Source organism: Nanorana parkeri, unplaced genomic scaffold, assembly GCF_000935625.1.
Source record: "Nanorana parkeri isolate BGI_ZX_2015 unplaced genomic scaffold, ASM93562v1 scaffold1766, whole genome shotgun sequence".
Classification (NCBI taxonomy): domain Eukaryota; kingdom Metazoa; phylum Chordata; class Amphibia; order Anura; family Dicroglossidae; genus Nanorana; species Nanorana parkeri.
In genome coordinates, this window is record NW_017308034.1 from 170863 (window position 1) to 196479 (window position 25617).

Here is a 25617-nt window from a genome sequence, read left to right on the forward strand (position 1 = left end):
AGGCATGGAGTGATCTGGAGTCAGTGCAGTAAAGCAATAAGCAAAGTAAGAGATAGGCACACTATTATTAAACTATGCACTGCAGAATGTTCCGCTCATTAATATTAGTCAATAACATAAAAAAAAGTTGGAGGGTTTACTTCTATTTTAAAGGCACAGGAAGGACATCTGCTCCCAGAACTCTGTCAGAATGAGCTGCATGCTTGTAATACAGCAAGGAACCTGGGGAACTTAGAACAATCTATAGGTGGGCTTCCATTGGGTTCTACAACTGTCTGCCACATATTCAGAACGTACAAGTAATTTCAAGTCAATCTGTACGGATAACACTGTTAACTTGTTTTTAAAGGTACAGGTCCTAGGTCTCTCATTCTGATCCTCAGCATTGTGAAAGATGTAGGTGTAGTATAATAAATTAATAAAATAAACAACCATAGCCCAGTTGGATAATAGTGATATTTTGTCTGTAATCTTCCAAGAGTCTGCTACTTTTATTTCTGTTTCCCACTTTCTTCCTGCCTAAGAGTTAATGCCTCCTCCCTTTTGCTCAATTCTAATAGCATCTGGTCCTCGTACTAGATGATAAAGTGTGCGCCTGTCTCCGAATGATTTAATGGGTCGCTCTCTCCGGTTTGCTGAGCTGGGCAGGCAGATCGCTGTATTTTTCTGGCCCGCTCGATTAAATTATGAAGGGGAGAGAGGAGATCTATCTCTAATAAGTTGGACTTGGAAGGCGCCATTGTTTTGTGTTTTATTTTGGGGCCTTTTTCTAAAAAGCGGGGCAAATGCAGGAATATTTGCCTCCCTGGGTTTGCCCTGATTCACTGCACAACATTCCCTCTAATTAGGGTCCTGTCTGATTTATGCAATGTAACTTGTGGTGAAATGCAAAATTTTCAGAGTGTTAACATAGCACTTGATTGCACAAGCACAGTAGAGGGCAACAACCCCACACTGCCGAGGACCACAGTGCACCACATGCCTTGCATTGTGGTACACTGTGCTTAAATATTCTGCAGGTCCAATTTTTGTTCTGTTGCCGTGTATTGGCATTTTGAATGCGATGCCTTAATGCAAGGACTTGAATGGGCTGCCACAACACAAAGCACAAAATACCACATGTTAACAAGCATGCAGCAGGAAACCAAAACATATTGCAAAGGTCTCAAGGGAGCCTTAAACTGCCCATACACCTATAGATTATCTGCAGATTTTCTATGGTCAGATTTCTCCATCTACGCTAAACTGTGTGGATGGAGGAATCTCCCACTGGGCCAAGCTTCTGCATCTTGCTAGTCGGCCCCGCTGGCAGTCATAATACCTCACCAATCTGATTGAATGCAGGCTTCAAGATGTGCCAAGCTTCAAGATACTGAAGCTTGGCCCAGTGGGAGATTCCTCCATCCACACAATTTAGCGTAGATGGAGGAATCTGTTGCACTTTTTCCATCTGACCATAGAAAATCTGCAGATATTCTATAGGTGTATGGCCAGCTAAAAGCTGGCCTTACACGGCACAAATTTTGGCCAATTCACACAATTTCAAGCCTTAGGTGACCCTTTCAGCCCCACATCAGTCATCATTTAGAAATTCCCATGACTGCTTACACACAATAGCTGGCAGGGGAGAATCTTCTATCCATGCAGTTTAGTAAGCGGTCAGCTTTAGGGAACTCTGCAACAAGTCTGCAGCAAATGACAAAAAAAAAAAAGCCATTCATGACCAATGTCCTGTTGAATCCCCTTATTTTCGACAGATGGCCATTGGAAATAATAAAAGTCCATCAGTTCAGAGTAGGCGAATCTGAGAATCCTACTGAATGTGCACCGCTGCCAAAGTCTATAAATAGAGCTAATGGCAACCTGGTGTCTCAGATGAATGGAAACTGACGTCTCAAAAGAGAAGAATGACCACAGAATATGAACATTTGCTTCTTCATAAATAGCCCCCTCAGAGTAAAATATTAAAGTGAATTTGATCTTTAAGTGAACTTGAACTTTGATCATAAAGTGCAGAGTAAAGGGTTTTCTTTAGAGCAGGGAAGCTAGGGACCCCCCTTCTCCTGCTAGAGCCCCCCACAAGATCACTGTGTAACTCCAGAGCTTACACAGGGCTTAAGGATCCTCCATCTACCAGCAAGTGACTACACTTGGGACTGGTAATTGGCCTCATTGTGGGGAGGCAGGAGAGAGAGTCATATGTTTCCCTCTTACTCAGAAGCAGTAAGTTCTTCTCTGGCTCTGATAGGCCAACAGATGGAACAAGTGGAAGGTCAGTAGGTGATCCTCACACTCGCTAAAGAGATCCTTTTCCTTATCTGTAGCTTTTATTAAAATAATACATGAGGATATTGCTATGAAGGTCCTTATAAGGTTATAAGGTTATATGGTTACATAGAAGTTAAGGTTGGAAAAAGACACCGGTCCATCCAGTCCAATCTAAGGTGACAATACTATGTCCATGTCTCCCAGTTGTGCTCTTTTGTAGTGATGTGTGTGGGCTTGGTGTGAACCCAGTATGCTTGAGTTTCCCCAAGCCAAGTTCACAAAACTGTGACCCCACCCCCCCGTTCTAGTCTAATCAGTTGCATCAGGGTCATTCCCCTCCCTGCAGCTACACATCAAAAAGAGGCATGGTGTTGTAATATCATTTAATTAGAGTTTACGTAACCTTTAAGAAATCAGTAGAGTTGTGTACCTATTATCAGGTGATGTGCACTGACGAGTGAAAAGGAATGTCTTTAGCACAGGAACAACACTGCAGTACAATCAGCAGAGAATAGGGTGCATTAGAGGCCCACAAACGAGGTGCAATCCTAGATACCTTATCATTAACTATAATAAGAAAAGAAATACTGGGAATTGGCACACCTAAAGTTCATGGTAATTTAATAAGGAAAGATGGCATGGTACATAACATAAAATGCAGGTAAGTGTACAATATACAGATTTAGGCGTAGGCAGAACGCATAGTCAGGTACATTCCACCCATTTTGTATAGGAGGGTTGATGCATGATCCTTACCTCGGGCCTCCTCTGTAAGTGTTCCACATGTGAAACCAGGTGTCATACTAGCAATATGATGTAATGTTTTGCTTTATATTATTTAAGAGATGTGCATTGAAAGAATCTTTTTAGACCCATTGTAGATTCTCGAGGAAGCTTGAGGTAAAATGCGTTGAATCATTCTTCAGCTACAGCAGACCAGCAGGTGTGGCTTGAGGGTCGGATCCAGTGTTTTGGTTTTATTAATTTTTATCATGTCATTATTAATATTTTATGATGGTGCCTAATAAAGGAATGCTTTAGCTTAAAGTTTTTAGCATGATGTGTTCTGGCACCTTTTAAGCCCCGTTTTTTGGGTATCTGAAGGTTTGGTGAATTAGGGGTGTTTTCCGATTCTTCTTCCATGATCCCAAACCACTATATGAAATTCTGTTGCCTGGACTTCAGCATTAACTTGATGTTTATGCCACTGGGTTCTAACGGAGACCCATTATACTTTGTCCCCTATGCATTAAGAAGGCTGAACACTTCTGTCTATAGCACTAACAACATAGCTGTATACACAAGACAGATACAGATAAAACATCAAATTCAGTTTACTTTCAGGTAGTCCTGACAGCACTTTTCTTATATATGACAGGTCTTTGAGTGTCTGTTATCAGCACTGAGCTCAGCCAGGAGATAGGAAGACCTTATGGCTTGACACTTGGCCTGACACTCAGCCTGACGGTTCTGCTCTCCCAGGGACTGTGTGCAAAGTTCATAAAAATCAAGTCATCCCAGATAGGTAAGGTTGCAAAACTATAACAACGTGTGTAGATTGAGATTATTAGGGAATATCTGTAAAATATAAGTCAAGGCAACTGGACTTGCTGTATTCTTCTTGAAGACGTTTCACTGGTCATCCATCCAATCTGAATTGAGAAAGCTGGTTGGAAGACCAGTGAAATGTTTTCAAGAAAAATAGAGCAAGTCCAGTTGCCTTGGCTTATTTTTTAGAGATATACCATGACCTGGATGAATGAGAACCTTGACAGACATATTATTAGGGTAGTTTACTGATGACTGGTTCTCTATAAAGTAGATGTAAACTCCAAATTACATTTTTCGACAGCACTGTGTATCACAAATTTTGCCATGTGCTGATCTCCTTCAATGTCTTTGCCGCCAGTTTCTAGGTATATCAATTGTGGGTAACTGGGCCTAGGGTTCTGGTTTTAAAGTTTTTCTATAGATTGAACTTGATGGAGTTGTGTCTTTTTCCAACCTGGCAAATTATGTAACTATGTACATTGTATATGCATGCACTACAGCAAATGGCTAAATGTCATTGGCCAAGGCTGGTTTCCTGATGTTGACAACAGTGGACTATGCATATGTAAAGTTTGTTGAAACTGACACAGTCTCTGCTAAAATATCTGCTTTCACTTTTCTTTTCATCCATTGTGGAATCTCAGTGCTGCTGATCTCCTGCAGCATCCTTGCCGCCACTCCCTCTCGACATGCATTCCAGCGATGGCTGCATGGTATTTTTCATGGTGGGCTTCCTGATGGTGCCAACACTGGACCATGCCTGTGTAATATGTGTTAGAACAGCCACTTGTTTCCATCGGAAGCCCACGTGAAAGGATGGTAATGGAAGAGCACAATTGGGAGTGTTGTCACCCTATAACAGGTAGTCCCCTCATATCTGGATCACCAGATATCAATTGAATGAAAGCTGCAGATTTAAAAGGATTTAAAAGCATCTGAAATACCTTTTCAAATGACATGAACATGTGTTTATGAGATTTCAGTGATTGGGTTTACATCTACTTTAAATCTTCAGATTCACAGCGCGGCATCCTAACTGGACTCCAGACTCCCGTAAATGATTGTATCCTCACAGCCCCTGGGAAAGAGTTAAACATAATCTGCCGTTTCTCCCCATAACACCAAACATCTCCCATCTGTTGGAAGCTCGTTTGTACCTTTAATTAAAACAAAAGCAGCCTTTGGTGAAGGTAATTATGCTCTGGCAACAGCTCCCTGGCTGCACTGCCTTTTCAAGAGCGCTTTTTCTTTTGACTCGCAATCTGTCTGGGCAACAGGACCCGTGCCAGGTAATAAAACGGGGTGGGCACGGCACTGGTAAAAGATTAGCGGCGATAACATATTGGGGGATCGCTGTTTAATTTATAGGCTTCTAATATAAAATGAACCCTTTCTGGCCTGTCGAGATTGGATTTTGCCCATCGTATTCTAGCGCGCGTTCCTAGTTTATTCGCCGGGCAGAGGTAAAATTGTGCTATGTTTTCGGAAAAGCTGCATGGTTTTATGTTTCTCTTTGAAAGCATTGTAACAGTAAGTGGTTCTCAAAGCCAAAAATCATTGGCTGCTGTATTGAACCGGTCGTACGTTTTATCTCAAAGACGCAACTGAAATGTAATTGTCATCAGGAAGCTATTACATAAAATTTTAAACAGGGGTCGTATAATTTTTTATGTACTGCTCAGCGCAGTATAAACTGGGAGTAGTGGATTATTGTGTAGTTGTATAAAAAAAAAATCAGAAGGACTCTGGGGTCATGCTAAGATAGATGGGAAGAAAAAAAAAAGAAAAGGAAACTGTCTTGGCTTGTAGTAATTACAGCTAATCAATGAGGCCTCAGGTGAGAAGGGTAATGCTTATGTCTAGGAAACTCCTCTTCCCACCACTTTCCTTTAAAGTGAGAAAAAATGTGAACCCCCACCATCCCACCCACGCTGCAAGGTTAAATGCTGTTCAACCTTTCCCAGGAAGACAATTATCTTTGGCTATCCAGCAGATGTGCACTGGTGTCATCAAGTGCAGGAGCAATAGTCCTCCATTGTATGGGAGAATGTGAGGGCCTGCCCACAATCCGGAGCATCAAGGAGAACAGGAGAGCTCATGAAATCACAATGAACTCTAGAGGTAGAGGAATAAGCTTTAATACTTACTCTATTCCTGACTTTGGTGATTTATCCCTTCTTCTCAACACTTCGGGTTGGGGGTGGACCCTTACTGTCCTCACGTACAATGGAGGGCTATTGGTCCTGCATTTTATTTTATGAAGTCAGCATGCAAGTATGTGAGAAAAATCAAGCGTGCAGCCATGCCCGAAGATGGGCAGCAGGAAGGTCAAGCTCTTGGCATTTCCTAGAGATGTGTGTGGATGTGGCTCACTGTAAAGAGATACGTTGGAATGCATTGGCTAATGCGCATGAGTGAGAACAAGTGTGCGCTTGGTGCCTAGAGGTCTGTTTAAACCTGGCACCACTGAGGAGAGTTGCTGAGTGATTGCCAGCTGCTGCCTCCTGTGACCTGAACTGCTTGTTTCCTCCCTGTGTTTTGACCTGGCTTGCCTGACTCTGTGATATCCCAATTCATGACTACTGACCCCAGCTTGCACCCTGACAATGCTCTCTGCTTACTGCCTTTGTACCTCTGCCACCTGGCTGTGTCTGACCCTGGCTTGTCCTATGGTCTCCTTGCCCGTCTGACATCCCAATATCCTGGCTGCCCAGCTGTTGCTGATCCTGGTCTTTGGTCAGGGCCGGATTAAGAGCATCACGGGCCTAATCCCGGTGCTAAGGATTTTGGAGGGCCTTTTCATGGAAAATCTCTACTTCTCTACATAAGCTGTGGCTGCTTTTTAAAGAAAATGAACTGTAAGATTTTGTACTTGTTTTGTTTTGATGCACCTGGAATGTATTTAGCTATTTAAACTGAAAGCTCATTTGGGCTTTAACAGTACCCCTCACTGGCAATGCCAAATCTCAAACATTTGGAGCGGAGTCCAAGTACTTTTTGGGTATATATGGTATCACTCGAGAGAGGTAAAGGTTTGGTAGACAGGAGGTAGGATCCAGGGAGTGGGGCATGAGGGAAAAGGGTGCTAGGTGCATGGGCCTATGAGGTTTTCACCCTCTGGGTGATGACATTGCATGATTTTTTTACATTGATACCTATCTGGATAACATTTGTCTTTAAAGTCTCGCTGTATTACAATGCCCTGACAGCAGGAAGGCCAACTGTGTATGAATAAATGTGACATGCAATTTTTTCTATAGTGATGTAGACATTACCGCAATCTCTCTTGCCCATTATAGAATATCTCGGCAGCGCAGTGAAAAACAAAAAAAAACCTAAGTGATTAGTCAGCTTAGCAGTGTGACCATCTCTTTCACACGGAGGAGCCCCGAGGCACATAATGCCTGTATCATTAACATTTAGAAATGGGTGGTATGGGGGGGAACTGCCGCTGAGAACAGTCCTGACTACGAGCTTTTCCGGAAATAAAACTGCCATATTTTAGCCCATCAGTCTGCATGGCAGCAATGAACCAATATCAGAGACGCTGCCAACTGGCGAGTCTGTACGTATCTGGAAAGCAATGCTGGCTGTGTTCCAAACAAATAAACTATCACTGCGCAAGTTGCCTATGCAAATCGGCCTCATTATGTAAATTAAGCACGCAGGACGCCTGATAGAGTCCTGTGACAGGGATATTCCCTGCTGTGACTGAGCTGTGTGTGTGACTGCCAAGGACACGTACAAAGCAGCGCCTAGAGACATCACCAAACGCACTTGCACCTCCCAGGCGTGTAACCCTTTACCCACCGGAAGGTTTCATCCTTCAATTTCGCACACACAAAAAATATGTAGGAGTTGCAGTCTGGGGAAATGGCACAACTAGGGTGAGGCAGTGGCTCCCAATGTGGTTTGTCCTGCAATTTGGCCCATAAAAAAAACATAGCAATTGCAGTTTGGGGAAAGGCGCAACTAGTGTGAGGCAGTCACTGTCAATGTGATTGGTCCTGCAATTTGGCCCATAAAAAAAACATAGGAGTTGCAGTTTGGGGAAATGGGGCAACTAGGGTGAGGCAGTGACTCCCAATGTGGTTTGTCCTGCAATTTGGCCCATAAAAAAATAAGTCGGAGTTGCATTCTGGGGAAATGGTGTGTCTAGGCTGGGGCAGTGACTCCCAATGTGGTTTATCCTTCAATATGTTGCCTGTAAACAAAAAAAAAGGTAGGAGTTGCAGTCTGGAGAAATTGTGCAATTAGGCAGGGGCAGTGACTCTCAATGTGGTTTGTCTTGTGATATGGCCCGTAAAAAAACATAGGCGTTGCAGTCTGGGGAAATGGCTCAGTTAGGGCGGGGCAGTGACCCCCAATTTTATCCATGACATAGATGGAAGAATGGCTGTAAATATCGAGCGCAAAGAGGAATAACTACCACAAGACGGTGAATGTTTGACCAGTTCATCACTCACTGGTTTTGGGTGTTTTTTCGCTGTTGGAAGGTTCTCTACATAAAAACTGTCACCCCACGCTCTAGTCTCCTCTTCCACTGTTCATCCTGAATTAAAGATGTGCGGGGTGATATTGGTAGAATTAAATGACCGGGTCATTCGCACAGAATCAAAGGCCCATAAAAAGCAACCATATCTCTAGACCCAGGAGCCACAGGGGTTGCACACAGCCTGTCTGTACAAATCAATGGTAGGCTGCAGCTGTATGCTGGTAAACAATGCTCTGAGCACTTGTTTTCCAGCAAACCTAAGCAAGAATTTTCAATTAGAGCTCATTCATATCGAGGCGCATGTATGCAAGCATATGTTCGGAGCAGGGTTTAGCAGCATACAGCTGCAGCCTGTCATTGATTTATACAGACGGGCTCTTTACAACATCTAAGGCTCCCTGGTGCAGAGATATGGCCATTGTTTAGGTTATGTGGACCTCTGAGTCCATGTGAATGAGTCCTAAGAGGAAACTCTGAATTTCGTTGCTTAGGTTTGTGTGCAAGTTTCTGGGAAAAAAAGAAAAAAGAACAAAGAGGACCAAAGAGGAGATCCAGTTCTTTGACATACAGCGTTTTAGCAAAATGTCATTCAGTCAGAGTTTACATCTACATTAAAGAGAACCTGTCACCAGTTAGCATCTGTAATAATCTGAATCTCCACTTTTGCACTGTTACAGCAGTGATGCCTTACCTCACAGGAATTACTTGATTTTTTTTTTTTATTTGTATGTATTTTTTGTGACAGCAGAAGAGTCAGGCTCAGTGTCAGGCCATAAGGTCTTCCTATCTCCTGGCTGAGCTCAGCGCTGATAACAGACACTCAAAGACCTTCATATAACAAAGGAGCTGTCAGGACTACCTGAAAGAAAACAGAGTTTGATGTTTTGTCTTTTACCATTCGTGTTATGTTGTTGGTGCTATATTCTTTATGCAGATGGCCACAATGAAGGATGCGGCTCCAATAAAATACAAAAGCATAAACGTTACTTACAGTTAAGGACAGTTACAGTTAAGGACTTAATGTTTTACCACATGTTACTCCAATGCAAAGCTGTGACGCCGGCTGATTGCTTTTAAACAAGTGGCATTTTTAAAGAGTGAATCTAGTTGTTTCGGCTTCCAGCGAAAGACCAGCTGTGGCCAATTGGATTCCCCTTTATCTCACACATTTACTGCACAAAAGAAACCCAAAAATGTACCACAGTATGAATCCATCTTAAGTCACACCATTCAGCAAAGTAGACCACCTGTCAATCTCCATCATCAATCATGACATCCAGCAATGTAGAAACATTGTCAATCTCCATCCTCAATCACTTCATCCAGCAATGTAGACCTAGTGTCAATCTCCATAATCAATCACGTTATCCAGCAATGTAGACCCTTTGTCAATCTCCACTATCAATCATGGCATCCAGCAATGTAGACCCACTGTCAATCTCCATCATCAATCACGACATCCAGCAGTGTAGACCCTTTGTCAATCTCCATCATTAATCACAACATCCAGCAATGTAGAACCAATGTCAATCTCCATGAGCAATCACTTCATCCAGCAATGTAGACCCACTGTCAATCTCCATCATCAATAATTTCATCCAGCAATGTAGACCCACTGTCAATCCCCATGATCAATCACTTCATCCAGCAATGTAGACCCACTGTCAATCCCCACGATCAATCACTTCATCCAGCAATGTAGACCCACTGTCAATCTCCATCATGATTCACATCATCCAACAATGTAGGCCCATTGTCAATCTCCACCATCAATCATGTCATCCAGCAATGTAGACACTTTGTCAATTTTCCATCATCAATCATGGCATCCAGCAATGTAGACCCACTGTCAATCTCCATCATGAATCACATCCTCCTTCGATGTAGACCCTTTGTTAATCTTCATCATCAATCACGGCATCCAGCAATGTAGACCCACTGTCAATCTCCATTATGAATCACGTCATCCAGCAATGTAGACCCTTTGTCAATCTCCATCATCAATCACGGCATCCAGCAATGTAGACCACTTGTCAATCTTCATCATCAATCACATCATCCAGCAATGTAGAATCATGATAAATGACAACCCACTGACAAAAACACATAAACCGCCACACTAACAGCTGACAACTCCCTGGCGGGCCACTGAATGTAAACAAACCAGGGATGCTGCCTGATGTCATTGACCAAATATGGTAATGACCAAGTTTGGTCACTGCCATCACCCGGGATCTCCCAGTAGGCTTACTTAGTATGTGAAGCAAGCAGGCAGGTGGGCCAGGATGGTTTCATTTAGTAGCAGAAGTAATACCGCCATTAAATGAATAAAATACACGCATGACAATACACAACAAATTGCATCCCGTATTATATTAATACAGGCTGTAGAATTTTACTTTAAAATCTGGGATAATCCAGTAATATTTGGAACCAGTGGCAGCCCTAGTCTGTACACAGGCAATTGAGCTCTTTTAAAGTACAAATCTAGAAAGATTTGCAAGAAGTGGATGAACCCTGTAATAAATCTTCATTTTTAAATATAAAACTATTTACAAAATAAAAATATATAAAGTATAACCCTATAAACCTTAAATAAATTACCAAAATCTATTATAGTTTCCATTACAGATATTCTTGTATAATGTGTATATAAAATCTAACAATAAACTCCTTTTATTTGGTCTCTTTTGGTCTGTTAAATATACCAATAAAAGTGTTTTGTTCAAAAAGCACAAATAATCCCTGTTGATCCTGCCAGCAATTCTGTGAGGTGATAACTTCCTGTGCAGTCTGCTTCTGCTGACAGTTATCAGGTTGTTCCTGGTCCTCTTTTTCAACTACTATGTAATGGAGATGAGAGAGGGAGGTATTCTGTAATCCTAACACACATACTGTCCTAGGGACAACACTGATGTAGATGCTCTGATGTAGATAGAGGAAGTGTTGTCAATGTGTTACTGTGTTACTGGCATAATCGCCAGGTACAAATTTGGGAAAAAAGCTTGCAAAAAGAAAGAAAATGGAAATGAGGTGAGGAGGAAGGGGGTGGGGATTATATGGTCAAGAATGTAAAATAAGTATGTATTTCTCTACTGAATTTCCATAAGTTCTTTCCCCCTCCTAATAACCAGATCCATCTAGAAGTTTGAAAACTTATTAAGGATGTCCATAGTATGTACTCCGTCAATGCACTGACACAATTTCACTCAGCCCTGTGAATATGCATTTCCTTGTGTCACAGAGCCTACCTCCTGAACTACAGCTCAACGTCTGAACAATGTAACATTTTCACTGCTTGCTGGAAGCAATGCATGATGGGTTATATGGTCTTGAGAAATGGATTGCATCACATCCAGCAGCAGCGGAAGAGATGCAAAGCACACTGGGAATCCAGGAAGTTCTTGGAAGTGATGGGCAGACGAAAGGCAGCACTCACTACGTAAAAGGGATTTTTCATAACCTTTGATTGCATTTACAAAAAACAACTCTATTATGTATTCCTATTACAATGCTGATGTTATAACAGGAGAGTGTATGTTGTGACTTTAGAACCCCTGTAATGTCCTAGGGTGACAATAGTGCTCTGAGCACTATAGACACAGCGAGTAAGTGTTATCACCCTAGGACAGGAAGTGTGTTTATGGTAGAATCTTCAAGTAGAAAATTAAGGTAAGCAAGCCTGAAAAAAAAGAAAATGAATGCAGTCATCAGATCTGGGGACTGGTAAGCTTATGTTACATTCTTGGGTTTGGAAATGCGTTAACAAACCATTATACTTTCCCTTACAGAGGCTTAACAGATTTCAGCACCAGGGAGAGCTCCATATAGTTCATCTATCCAGTGCTATATACTGTAGTACATGGTGACTCTGCCACCCTTTTTTTTAGACCCATCTGTGGTGCCAAATTATATAAGTGGCGACCGCACAACGGCAGTTATCAACGCATCTTAATTTCAACAATGATGGACGTTCCATGAATAACAATTCCTCTCGTACCAAATATAAACTCCAAAATAGGTCTGGACATGTTTGCAGAGCAGCCTGTGTTTGTGGCAGGAAGAAGGTTTATACATGAAATGAATAATAACATGCTTCTATCTGCGTTTATGGCGCAGTCACCCTTAGGGCCTGTTCACATGACGTCCGTTTTGTGTGATGACCGGCTCCGTACGCTGCTGCACTCAAAATGCATCCCAATGTATCCCTATGTGTTTTATGGGCTCCAGTTCTCACGTGCGCAGTCCGTTCAGCTTACGACAGAAAAAATACTTCATGTCACATTTTGTCCGGTCCGGTAAAAAAGAAAAAAAAATGCATCCGGTGAGGAGGAGGAAAACATTTGGCAGTCATTTTTTTCATTATTATTTTTGCCTACACATACATGTGATCCATGAACCACTTGCGCCGGCTGCAGAGCGCTCTGCGCTGCTTCTCCCATTTTACAGGTAGGGAAGCACGCATACTGAGCCACTCACACAGTACCCATCTACTGGACAGCATAGGCTCAAGCGGTTGTCGATCAAGCTGCTAGAGGGGCAGGAGCAAGGGAGTGGCTTGCTGCTGTAAGCAGCATGCAGCAAGCCATACAGCAAGCAACCAATACAGTGGCTACTATCAGAATGTATGGACGTATAAAACAGTTGGCTGCAGTCACAGCCAGGACCGCGCATGCACTATAGGAACCTGCAGGGGGATGGAGCCACCCTAAAGCAGGAACTTGGAGACATTGCGTTTTTAAAAGAATGCAAAGCAAAGCTGAGTGTTTTTTAAAAGAAAAAAACCCGGCACATCTGCTAAGTTCTGACTACGTCTGCAGCATTGCAGGCTTTTTTCATTTCAACGTTTAATAACACATTAAAGTGGTATTAAACTATTTACATTGCCCAGCAAAGTATTTCTTTGCATTTTTGCCCAAACACTTATAGAACAGCTGTCTCTCAGCTCCACTTCCCCGAACTTCCTGTCCAGTACAAGATCACAAGGGACAGAGCAGTCTACAAGCTTGGAGAAGGGAGGAAGAAGGAGAGGGTAGCAGGGTGGAGGGGAATGGTCTGCCTTGCTGTGCCTGTGTTTATGGAGACACACACAGCTTACTAGCACACACAAGTGTGGCTCCATAAGACCCTGCAAGGAAAAGGAGCTACCATATCAGGACCTTTGCTCTGGGACCAGATGATTCTGCAGGAAACTAAAACTTTCAAACATCAAGGAGCAGCATCCATTGTAAGTGATTTAATCATCATTTGAAAAAGCTTTAAAAACTTTTTGACTTTAATATGACTTTAATTAAGATGCATTTAAACAAACATAAAAAAAGGTAATTATGATTCACAACAAAACACTGCTCACATTCTCAGGCCGGTTCTCCACTCCAATTGTGTCCCACCTGCAGGCACAAGACCACATTTTTTTTGCCAAAAGTGTTGGATCAAGAAAGGAACTGGATCTGCCCTGAACATCTCCTGAGTCTCCTCAACTTCCACATTCTCTTCCAGCGAATGTAACCCGCTATCTCAGCAGGCATGTAAATCATCCTAGCCAACTCTGTGACCTTTTCTGTATTGTCGAGATCAGAGACTATAACGACAGCACGTTCGGTGTGGTGTCAGCAAATGGAAAGCTTTAAAAACCACATCGCAGAACGGTGTTCACAGGAACGTGACTCACTGCCATAACCATGTAGCATATTTTACCAAGAGCTTAATTTACATTAAAACTGTTCTGTAGAAGAACATACTGCATGGGGAGCCCATGATGACCTTATGTGCTTAGGAAACGGGGCTTTGTAGTATTGAAAGAGATGCATTCATTAAGCCAGGATTTTTTGTATTATTAAGAACCAAACCATTTCTGGAACAAGAAAGAGAAATTCTGCTCTTTTCTAGTCTGGCCTTCTGTACAGGTCATGCTAGGTAAGGCTGCATTGTCTGGCAGAAACCCAAAGAAGAGTGAGTGATGTACATAAACAGTACAGGGCTACTAAAAGCTTTCCAATGTGTTGATTGTTTTCTACCAGTCTCTATTTATTTTGTAATATTGCTTTATTGGTTTTGGGATCATTTAAAGGAGATATAACCCCAACCAATAAAATCTCATATAATCGGTAACATGTTCATGATCATTTCAAAAGTCTTTGAAATCTGCAACTTTCATTAAAATAATACCTGGGCTCCCTTCCACCCCCTTTCTCCCATATTCGCCATCTGACAAGATTAGACGATCTTTGTAATAATCTGCACACATCGGAGGCACTTTCTCTCAATCTTATTCCAATCTCAGTGATAATGTGGCATCATTCACCCCACCCTACATTCAAAAATAGGAACATGAACTTGAAAGGGTGATTCATTTCATTTGCCTATTTCTGGGTTATACATAGTTAATGTCTGAGCAAGTTGAATTGTGTGTTTTCAGTATATTCTACAGAAACCAGTTTGAGATGTTTCTAAAATGTTAGTCTTTGCAAATTGTATCTTTTATCTCTGTTCGTGTCTTTGCTTGTTTACTTTGCAAATCCCCCCAAGGTTGTCTCATGATCCTTACTATCATGATTAGTTTTGTATACGTGCATTAATTTTATTGGCTTTTGCTCTGCCATCACCTTTTAGTTTCATATATAACCTTTTGTTTTAAGAACAAACCTTTGAATATAGAGTGAATACACAATATGGTGTGACTCTTTATTCCCAAGTACTTGTCTGAAGCTGGCAGCACGAATTCCGTAAAAATCTTAACAAGAAGTCCTTCCTGGAGGTGTTGGTTTAAGTCCCACTAAGGGCTTGAGTTCCTGTAGAGTCGCTTTCCTGAGGAACCCTAACAGAACTAAACTCCACTCTTACTCCAAAACAAAGCTCCCGCACTGTATACCTGCCCAAAAAGGCTCCCTTGCCAATAAATTCCACAAACTAATTCTAACAGGGTTATTCACAAAAGGGTGAAGAGTGTGGAGAAGGCAGGAAAAGTGAACAATCTAGCACAAAATAGCTGATTTGTAAAAATTCTCCTATTCAGCTCACTTTCCAGTTCAGCTATGTTGTCCTAGATTGTTCACTTCTCCTGCCTTCTCCAAACTCTTCACCCTTTTGTGAATAATTCTGTAAATTTTTAAGCCGATAGTACCGAACAGCGTTGATCCTTCATTAAAATCTTCCCCATGTTCTCCACTGCCCATGTCTCCACATTCTGGAGATGCCATGAAGACATTGGGTCAATGCTTCATGTTTCTGGCCCTAAATGTACAACCTTTTGGTCCACACAAATTAACAGGACTACTCCCCCTATACAAGGCTGCCCACTACTCCTATTATTCTATCTCAAACCTTTATCTGAGAAGCCCTACACATGATCCCATCACATACATTTCAAGAAGAAAGTAACCCTTGCAGTGGGGCTAACCCCACACTGCAAGAGATTAATTGCTGATTTTGGTCTAGGGACAAAAATAAAGAAGATATACTAACCTGATCCATGTTCCTGATTGGCTTCTAGACCGGTCCCTGCAGCCTCTTCTCCCCTGGGCTCTGGCTGTCTAAGTACCCATGATGTAATTACATCTAACTTAGGTCCATTGGACATGAAGATGCTTAGGGCATGCCACAGTTGAGGGGGAGAGAAGTGAGTAGTCACCGTTGCATGACCGAGGATTGGGTGAGTATATCTTCTTTATTTTTACTCCAGACCAAAATGAGCACTTACCCCTTCTTGTGTGGGGTTAGCTCCACCTCAGGGGTTAATTTGAAAAACAATTAAAGTTCTTCTTCAACCAATGCTGCAAAAGCATGTATACCACCCCTTTGCAAGAATTCCTCACATACAATTGGGCAAGAATCAATGAAAACATGAGAGTGGAAGATCTCACAACCTCTCTGAAGGCCAGAGACAGGCAATTCAGAAAGACCTGATTCTACTAGACAATATATACTTACATTTATGTTCTTAAATTTAGATTTGCTTCAAAGTGATATAAAAGTCAAAAGGTTTTTAGGCTATTGCAAATGCTGATGAAATCACTTACAATGGATGCTGCTCCGTGAGCTCTAAAAGTTTTATTTTTCTGCAGAATCAGCTGGTCCCCTGAGCACTGGCCCTGATATCCTGTTTTAACCAGTTGACATCCGCGGTGTTAAACCCCCTTCCCATCCAGGCCATTTTTCAGTATTCAGCGCTGCGGTACTTTGACTGACATTTATTCCGTCATGCAGCGCTGTACTGAAATGAATTTAGGCTCCTTGCCCTTGCAGGGTCATGTGGAGCCACGCTTGTATGTGCTAGTAAGCTGTGTGTTTCTCCACAAACACACAGACACAGCAGGGCAAGACACTCCTCTGCTCTCCTCCTCTTGCTGCCTTCTCCAAGCTAGTAGATGGACAGTTGCTGAAGGCTCCTCTGCCCCTTGTGATCTTGTACTGGACAGGAAGTTCATGGAAGCTGAGCTGAGAGAGTTGGAGCTGTTTAGAAATATGATGCATATTAGTTCTTGGACAAAAATATAAGGAAGTACTTTGCTGGGTAATGTGTATTTGTTTAATCTGGATTCATTATTGAAATAGCTTTGAGAGTTTATGACTACTTTATTTACACTGCCTGTCCAAAAAAAAGTCACACACTCTAATATTTAATTGGACCGACCTTTAACTTTGCTTACGGCACACATTCACCATGGCATTGTTTTGATAAGCTTATGCAATGTCACAAGATTTATTTCCATCCAGAGTTACATTCATTTATCACCAAGATCTTGTAGCGATGATGGGAGAGTCGGACCACTGCGTAAAGTCTTCTCCAGCACATCCCAAAGATTCTCAATGGGGTTAAGGTCTGGACTGTGTGGTGGCCATTCCATGTGAGAAAATTATGTCTCATGCCCCTGAACCATTCTTTCACAATTTGAGTCAGATGAATCCTGGCATTGTCATCGTGGAATATACCCAATGTGCCATCAGGGAAGAAAAAAATCAATTGATGGAAAATCCTGGTCATTCAGTATATTCAGGAGATAGTGGACCTCATTTTTTGGGGACATAACATTGCTGAACCTAGACCAACTGAAGCAACCCCAGATCATAAGACTTGTCCACTGGAAGACTCTTATCTATTTGCTTAGCTAAACCAGGTAGTGACATTTTTTGGACAGGCAGTAAAAAAATATATATATATAGAATATGTGTATACTGTATAAATATTGAGAGGATATACAGTATATTCCCTGTAAGAGACGTTTTATGACGTTAATTGAATTTTTTTTTGCTTTAAGCATGGATCAAAGGAGGGAGTGCTAGTCTTTGTAATTGTACTGTGATAATAGAAAAGGTTTCTACAAGAAGGCACTTCCACCGAATATTTCCCATTTCACTGCAATGAACTCTGTAACTGAACATGATAAATCAGAAGGCACTATGGCTACAAATATACGTGCCTCTTCCGCTTGTAATTTTTCTCTAGACGTATTACTGTCCTAACACTTCCCCTCCCCCACACCGCGGACGCACCATCCCTCTTCCCTTTATTTCCAGTGATGATGGATGACGCTAGGTAGCTTCATCTATCCACCGAGCAGGCTCATTTAGACAGAGGTACACTTTTGGGTACGGCCTGGCTATTCCTCCCAAGTTCCCTCTGGGTCGGTCAAACGGATGCGCTTGATTAAACTTTTTCTCTTTTTGTTGCAGAATCAATATTCTCATTATTACCGCTTTCATCGACCTTATAAAAACTAATCTCTGCTCTGTGTTAAAGGATTGAGGATATGGTATGTACTGAGGCCTCATTTACACCAAAGTACACGTGTTAAGGTGCCCATACCGCTTGCACACGCTGGTACGCATCATGTATGCACTGCAATGCGTTGTTAAAAAACACATCACTATGCTTACTTTTTTGGGGGGAAACTTCATTTTGCTTGACACTTCAGTTAATTCTGTCTAGCAGCGTGTTGTGATGCGCTATAGTGTAACGGAATTCACTGCACTGTGCAAAAATGCAGCATGTCCTATTTATTTTTCAGCAAAGGAAAATTGTCTGGTTTGTGAGTTAGGACTGCATTGGGCATTGCTGCACAACGCAGGTCACCATGGCTGATGTGACTGAGCTGTAAGGATGGATTCTAGGCAAACAGATAAAAACATGTTTTATATATATGAGAACTGTTTTAGCGACCAAAGGATTTCTATTTCTATCAATGCAGTCTTGAGATTTAAACAGCTCTGTCAAAGATACATCTCTTTGTCACTCTGTTCTCTCCTCCTATCAAAATGCTTCTTGCACTGCACTTGTACTAGGCTCTTTGTGCTGCTTCTCCCTCCCCACCTCTAAACTCTAAAGACTGTACAGTAGACCACAAGAGGTAACGCCAAGACAAATTCAAGTGCTTACACTGCTTAGAAACATTTCTGCTTTAAATACCTTACTGTATTAGCAATCCTCATGATAATAATGGAGAGCAGAAGATAGGATTGGCTTCTTTTAAAGATCTTAGGGTCTGATCTATACATCTTCCGCCCAACATATAGCTGGGTGAATGCCGTTTGCATGGCATTACCACCACTAGGTGGAGCACAGAAATTATGCCCCCCCGGTTCCATCTAGTGGCAGTAATGCCAAGTGAACGGCATTCACCCAGCTATATGCTGGGTGGAAGATGTATAGATCAGACACTATGTGTGTTTTGAGGGGGCCCTTAGCAGTTGTCAGTTTAAAGCCTTGTTATCAGCACTGAAAATGTCTTACCAGAAAGGTTCAGATAAATCCCTGTGCATATGTCAGCGAGCCAATGTGCTCCTAACCCTTACTTTGGACTGACAGCATGATGCCTTGTCTCCTCTAAAATCCCAACCAACGTTATCAGCCCTTCCATCTGAACTACCAAACTCTTTCCCAGCAAAACAAGTCTGCCACCTTGACTGCCAAGAACCTGCCTGCATAGTATATAGGGAAAGATTTCTTGGGAAATGTATTTCTTGCGAAATGTATTTCTTGAGGTGTGTTTGCATTAATAGAACTGACCTCCTAGTAGAAGCCCTTGCAAAAATGTTTACAAGCCTGGTGATGATGTCACAGAGAGTAATTAAAGCTGTTTCTAAATACAGGAACAAGGTGACAGCAAAAAAAATAATGTTGAGACATGCTCGGGAGCAGCCCTTTTCAACCAGAGTGCCGCAGCACCATGGTGTGCCTTTTGGCTTTGTCAAGCATGCATTCAAATATTTGCCCTGTGTCATGCATTTCCATGCTGCTGATGAGCTGGCCACCAGTACCATAAAAAAGCATGACGCTAATCCAGGACGGGCTCCATCCAGGATCTCCTCCACCATTCAGAAGAAGATGGAAGTGCACCTCCATCCAGACCAACTCTACCTCCCGCCCTTTGCCAGGTCATCATGAGGTGGGACTTTGATGTGGAAGGGGGACTGAGAACTTTGTGTGAAGGAGGCTGCTGATGAGCAGGAGGCTGTCTGATGTGAAAGAGGTATCTGATGTGAAGGGGATCCCAATTAGCATCCATTCCAGAGCTACATCTAGGAAAGTGTTCTGGTATAGATATTTTGGGGAAACATATCCTTTTTTGAATTTCTTGATTTACATTTTGTTACATTTTACAATGGGGTGCCTTGAGATTTTGCATACTTTCAGAGGGTGCCGTGACTAAAAAAAGGTTGAGAAACGCTGGTCTAGAGGAGGGAGAGGGGTGGAGGTATGGGGTAAAATTTGGGTAATTCCTGGACATACTTTAATAGAGCTGAGATCACAAACATTTTCTTCCTCAGTATTGATCTTAGTTATTGAAGTGTCTAAATAAAGGACTTTTATAGCTGCCTGTGGCATCCAATCGGATGCTCAGCATTTTCTTCGACCAGTACGCTATGTACATATAATTTCAAAATGCTGATAAGCAGAAATCGAGCTGTTGTTAAGCACCAATGGAATCTCGTTGTGTCTTACCTGGAGTTGATTGTCTGCCAACAGTTGCGGGAAGATGTTTAATTGATCAGAAGACACTGCACCTACGAACAGAGGGAGAAACATCTAGTTACGAATTAATGTCTGCTCTGCTGTACTGAAAGAATGATAAACAGCTGATCCAGTACACGGAAAACCCTTAACATGGGGAGCAGAACGTTGTCCCTTTATTTGTTTTATTCAATTAAGCTGTGTTGAGAGCAATGTCAGCATGCAAGGAAACCAATCACACTTCAGTCTGTCGTCGGAAACATATTAGGGATAGAATTTAATTGGTTGGTGTGCACTTTGCACATTGCCTTGAAGCTCATTGAAAAAGCTCAATGTGTGTATCATTTTCAGTTTGATAAGCATACCCTGCAGGTATATGCTGGACTTGAGGAAACACAAGCATGCGTACAGACGCACAACCCTGAACCTATGTAAAGCCATGTACATCTGTTGACTTCTATGGGAGATTGTACACCCAGGAATTTACATTTTTTGGGTACAGCCGCTTGTGTGTAAGAGCCCTTAAGCTGGCCATACAGTCTAATTGCTCAATCTACTAAAGGGCCAAAACAAACCTTTGTGATGTGGTGCTGACCAAAAATGGACATGCAGTATATTTTAACCTACCAGCATGTGTTTGGAGTGTCGGGGGAAACCCACACAAGCACAAGGAGACAATACAAAATCCATGCAGATACAGGGCTTTGCACCAGGTACCTCCACAGCTAACAGGGAAAAGCGCTAACCACTAAGCCACTGTGCCACCCAATGCTATGTATTTTACTATGTTATGGCACCATTCATTTTGAATCCCCATCCCACTAAGGCAACGCAGCTCTTGCGCAGATGAATTGCAGCGCATCACAAAACATGATATTGTGTCATAAAAAATGTTGCATATCCATTTTAAGTTCATTCTTGTGTGATGGCTGGCCTTTCAAAACAAATGGGTTGCCTTAATGCAATGCACGTTAACATGTCATGATTCTGCTCATCCCTACTTGTCCGGTGTCAATTACACATCAATTAAAATGCATATTGAAGCATTACAGCAAGCAGCGTTTGAGACATTTGTTGGACAAATCTAATATTTTATATTTGGTAGGAGTTCCTTAAAAGGGGTTTGTAGTATTGGAAACATTAAATAAATAATAAACATGATAATATAATAAAGAATAAAGTGACATTTAATTTCACAGCAAATAGAAATGTAATACCAGATGTGTCGCTTTGTACTGACATTTGAAGCTTTGCTTGGAAATATGTAAATTATAATGACAGCACTCTAACAGAAATGTAACATTATAGGCATCCGGCTTCTTTAAAGGCTCATTTGCACAGTCCTCAAAAAACACGTTGTACAGATGCTCACATCGTATACTTTTGTGGGCATCTGTATGCAGCAGTATAAGGCTAAGGGCCCATTCACACAGTTGTGTCTGGCAGCCTAATGTTGTTATTTTATACTGTACACATGCAAAGGTTTGTGCTAATTAGGGATGCACCGATACCACTTTTTTAAGGCCGAGTACGAGTACCGATACTTTTTTTAAAAATGTTTACATGCGTAAAGGCGTAACTAGAAATCCCAGGGCCCCATAGCAAAATTTTGTAAGATCCCCCCACCCACAACGAAACCCCCGGCCCCATTTTAATATAAATGCGCTGATCAGCACGTTTTGGAGCGTTTTTAATTGCGTTTCAGCACTGAAACGCGACTAAAAACAGCCAAAAATGCTCTTTCAAAATCGTGCGGAAACCACGATGAAACGCTTCTGCCCTGGTGTGAATGGCGCCTGAATGAGGCCTAACACTTTACTTTAATACTGCCACACCAATGAGAGGCTGAGGAAAGGGTGATTATAAAAAAATTAAGGAACGCTAAACTGTAAATAAGCGATTTATGTTATAAATGGTTTTTGGTGTTGGTGTTGTGATAAAATGATACAGGCGTATATTTAATTGCAACATAAGGTATCACAACGCACGTCAATGCGTCACAAAGCTTTGCCATGCACTGCCACAGTTAAATGAATGTTTTTTTACAAAAGAAAAAAATAATGCACTGCGATGCGTTCTAACAACGCACTGCAGCGCATGTGCCTGGCGTACACCACAATATGGTGCACGTGTATGTTATGTGTGTGTGTGGGGGGGTTGTGCTTTTTTAAAAATGTATTTACACATTTTTTTATATTTTTTAATTATTATTTATTATTATTTTACTTTTACTGACATTTCCCTTTTGAAATAGAAAAAGACATTGAGGACACAAAGTCCTCAATGTCTTTTTCTGCAGCCTCAGCACTCAGTGAATGGGAAGCACTCAGTACAGAGGCTTCCCATTCATTCACAAACAGCTGATAGTAAGATATTTACTATCAAGCAGATTCTCAATGGGGAAAAGCCTCTGTACTGAGTGCTTCTCCCCATTTAGAAATGCATGAATGAACAGGAGGTGATGTCACATATAATGTGTCCACCCCACACTGGAGTGATCAGACGTACACACCAGTGTACGTGCTGCACACGGAGGATCGGCAAATATCAATGATACTTATCGATCCTCCGCTCGGCCACGCACAGAGCCGCTGTCATCCTGACACTGACAGGAGGACATCGGCTCCGCTCTCCTCCCCGCCTGCCGCTCAATCAGGATGAGCGAGCGGCAGGCGAGGAGGAGAGCGGACATGTTAAGAGCGGGCAAGCTACATGTTAAAAAAGGATAAGTAAAAAAGAAGTGTAAAATACAGTGGTGCCTCGGTTCACAAACGCTTCTGTTCACTAACAATTCGGTTTGCGAACAGAAAGTTCGGCAAAATTTTGCTTCCGTTCGCGAACTCCACATCGGGGGACGAACACAACCGTAGCCATCTTCCCTGCTCTGACACATGGTTGTGGCTTTCTCTAGTCGAGATTGCAGTCTGATTACAGTTTGATTCGGTTCGCAACCAATACGTGACCAGAATCGTGGAACGAATTAAGTGCGTGAGCCGAGGTACCACTGTACTGCTGTCAGGGGTCTCAAGGGGGACACGGAGCCTGGAGTTGGGCTTTCAGAAGCAACAGCTAACCAGGAAGCTAAGCCTGCATCTGTAGAGAACCAATATGGCCGCTCCCCTGTACATATATAATGACAAGCTACACGTACAAGCAAGCCTTTTAAAACTTAAACTGATACGAAAATTTACATCAAGCCGGCTACATATATATTTAAAAAGCATAAAAAATATTATAGCTTTCCTTTCATTTTTGATCATTAAATAACCCTGCGGGAAAGTATGTCAGTACAACCTTTACTTTTTGCTTTGGTTCTTTTTTAAGTATGATGGAAAAACTGAATAATGTCAAATGGTTCTTCCTAGATATATCATTTCATAGTCCTGCACATTAAAGGCATTTTGTGAGCCCTGACTGTAACTGGACAGCTGTTACATCTTTTTACCTGAAATAGTAATGAACTAGGAGGTAGACATGATGTTCTTCCTTTAAACCAGTCTCCTTTTGAAAGAATTATTAAAGGGGCTGTCATAAAGAATAACACATATGAGAGAAGGCTGTCATGATAACAACACATTCCCCAGTTCAAAGGCTGTTTGTTAGCGTGGAGAAAATAATAAGGTTCAGCTTGGCTGACTCCAGATCAGTATGCGGCCCGTGGACCTGGGGATGCCTGCTTCCAATGGAGCTTTCTCACACATGTGTTTTTGCTTTATGACAGATTCCCTTTAAAGCAGCACTGCGGGGGAAGTATTTTCTTAACCCTTGCAGTGGGGGTTAAGAGCTGGCTTGCTCTTAGACCGGTCTCTTCCCCCTCTGCTACAGCGATGCTATGTCCCTTAGCATCCTCACATCCTATACACAGTGTATAGGACATGATGACTCACGGGATCTTAGACCGCTGCAGCAGAGAGGGAAAGGGTTGGAAGAAGAGCCAACCAGTTCCAAGGATCAGGAGAGTATAACTTTGTTATTTTTGAACCTAGACATAAGCAAGCACTTAAATCTTGCAGTGCAGGGGTAGCCCCCACTGCAAGGGTTAAGAAAATGTTTCCCTTGAGTTCTGCTTTAAAGCTGAACTTGCGGCAAATAACCAAATACATACAGTATATCAGTGTTGCTTTACCTCTCGAAGACTTTATATTTATGTCCATCCAGTTCTGAGCTTTGCACAGCCAGGTGGATGCCACCACTTTCTCTGTTATTATTATAGACTGTGAAAAGGAATACAGTGTTGCCGTCTCTCCACCTCCAGCCTGTAGGTTGGAACATTGAAGCAGCAGCAGAAGACCGATGAACGCATCTCTCTGCTCATTATATTCTCTTCTCCTATAAGCATGTTGATTGTTGGCACATTTGCATGCAGCACACTTGACTAGATCCAATTCTGCCTCCCTCGGTGCCGATACCGAGTATTTGGGCGAATACTCATACTCACCCAAATGCGCCTATTCGTATCCTTGGTACCAGAGCTTCCGGTCAGAGGGAGATTTCCTCTGACCGGCAGTGCCGTGAGGGAACATGGAGCCATCTTCCTGATTGGCCGGGAAGCCAGCTTCCTGCTGATTGGCTGTGAAGCCGGCTTCCTGGCCAATCAGCATGGAGCCGGCCAAACAGCATGGAGCTTGCTTCCCAGCCAATCAGAAATCCGGGCAGTGGGTAATGACCCGTCTCCCAGCTTCCTGATTGCCCTCCATGCCAGCGGAAGTACCGGTATCGGTACTCAGTATTGTAGAGTACAGAAACATAAAAAAATCGAAAATCCAGTATTGGTGCATCCCTAGCTGATACCAAGTCAATTCAGGTTCTTACACAAGTTGAATTTAAAGTAAAAAAGCAAATGTAAGGATGTTTTCATAATTGCAGAGCTGCTTACTTTGTATCTTATATATACCTGAAGCTGAGCTTTAAACACTGACAGAATGAGCAAAAGAATGACTCTTAGCTGTGAAGTCTTCATTCTGAAGTGAACCTGTGCAAACGCAACAGGTTCGCTTACTTGCCCATAGTCCCTCTCTCCCATACTCACCTTCCTTTGATCTCCTCCCCAGCAGGGGTAGGGAGTGGTTAATTAAGGTAACTATTGTGTTGTTCTCAGTCTTCCAGCTGCATTTCGCAATTGGCAATAGCATATGGGTTAATGATTTCCTGTTTACAGTTCAATACATAAGGCAAACCAATACTATATCTCCAAAGACGAGACTCTTATTATCCTCAAACTCAAAGCTAAAAGCTATTAAGAAGCAATTTCAAGCATCTCTGCAAACAATGATACTTCTTCTAATGGTATCCGGACCATGGCTCAATTGTGTTCAAGCTAGAAAGCCCATTAAAAACGCCATCAGTTATGCCC

The 25617-nt window shown here is 42.2% G+C and overlaps 1 protein-coding gene across 3 annotated transcripts in view; it reads right to left on the reverse strand.

The window, feature by feature from the left end:
- RALY (RALY heterogeneous nuclear ribonucleoprotein) overlaps nucleotides 1–20316 on the reverse strand; it is a 68304-nt gene extending 47988 nt beyond the window's left edge. For all 3 annotated transcript variants that reach the window (XM_018571486.1, XM_018571483.1, XM_018571485.1), the window contains exon 1: nucleotides 20256–20316. The gene's annotated coding sequence lies outside the window, so the exon portion shown is untranslated. The remainder of the gene's footprint in view (nucleotides 1–20255) is intronic.
- Nucleotides 20317–25617: the final 5301 nt, after the last annotated feature.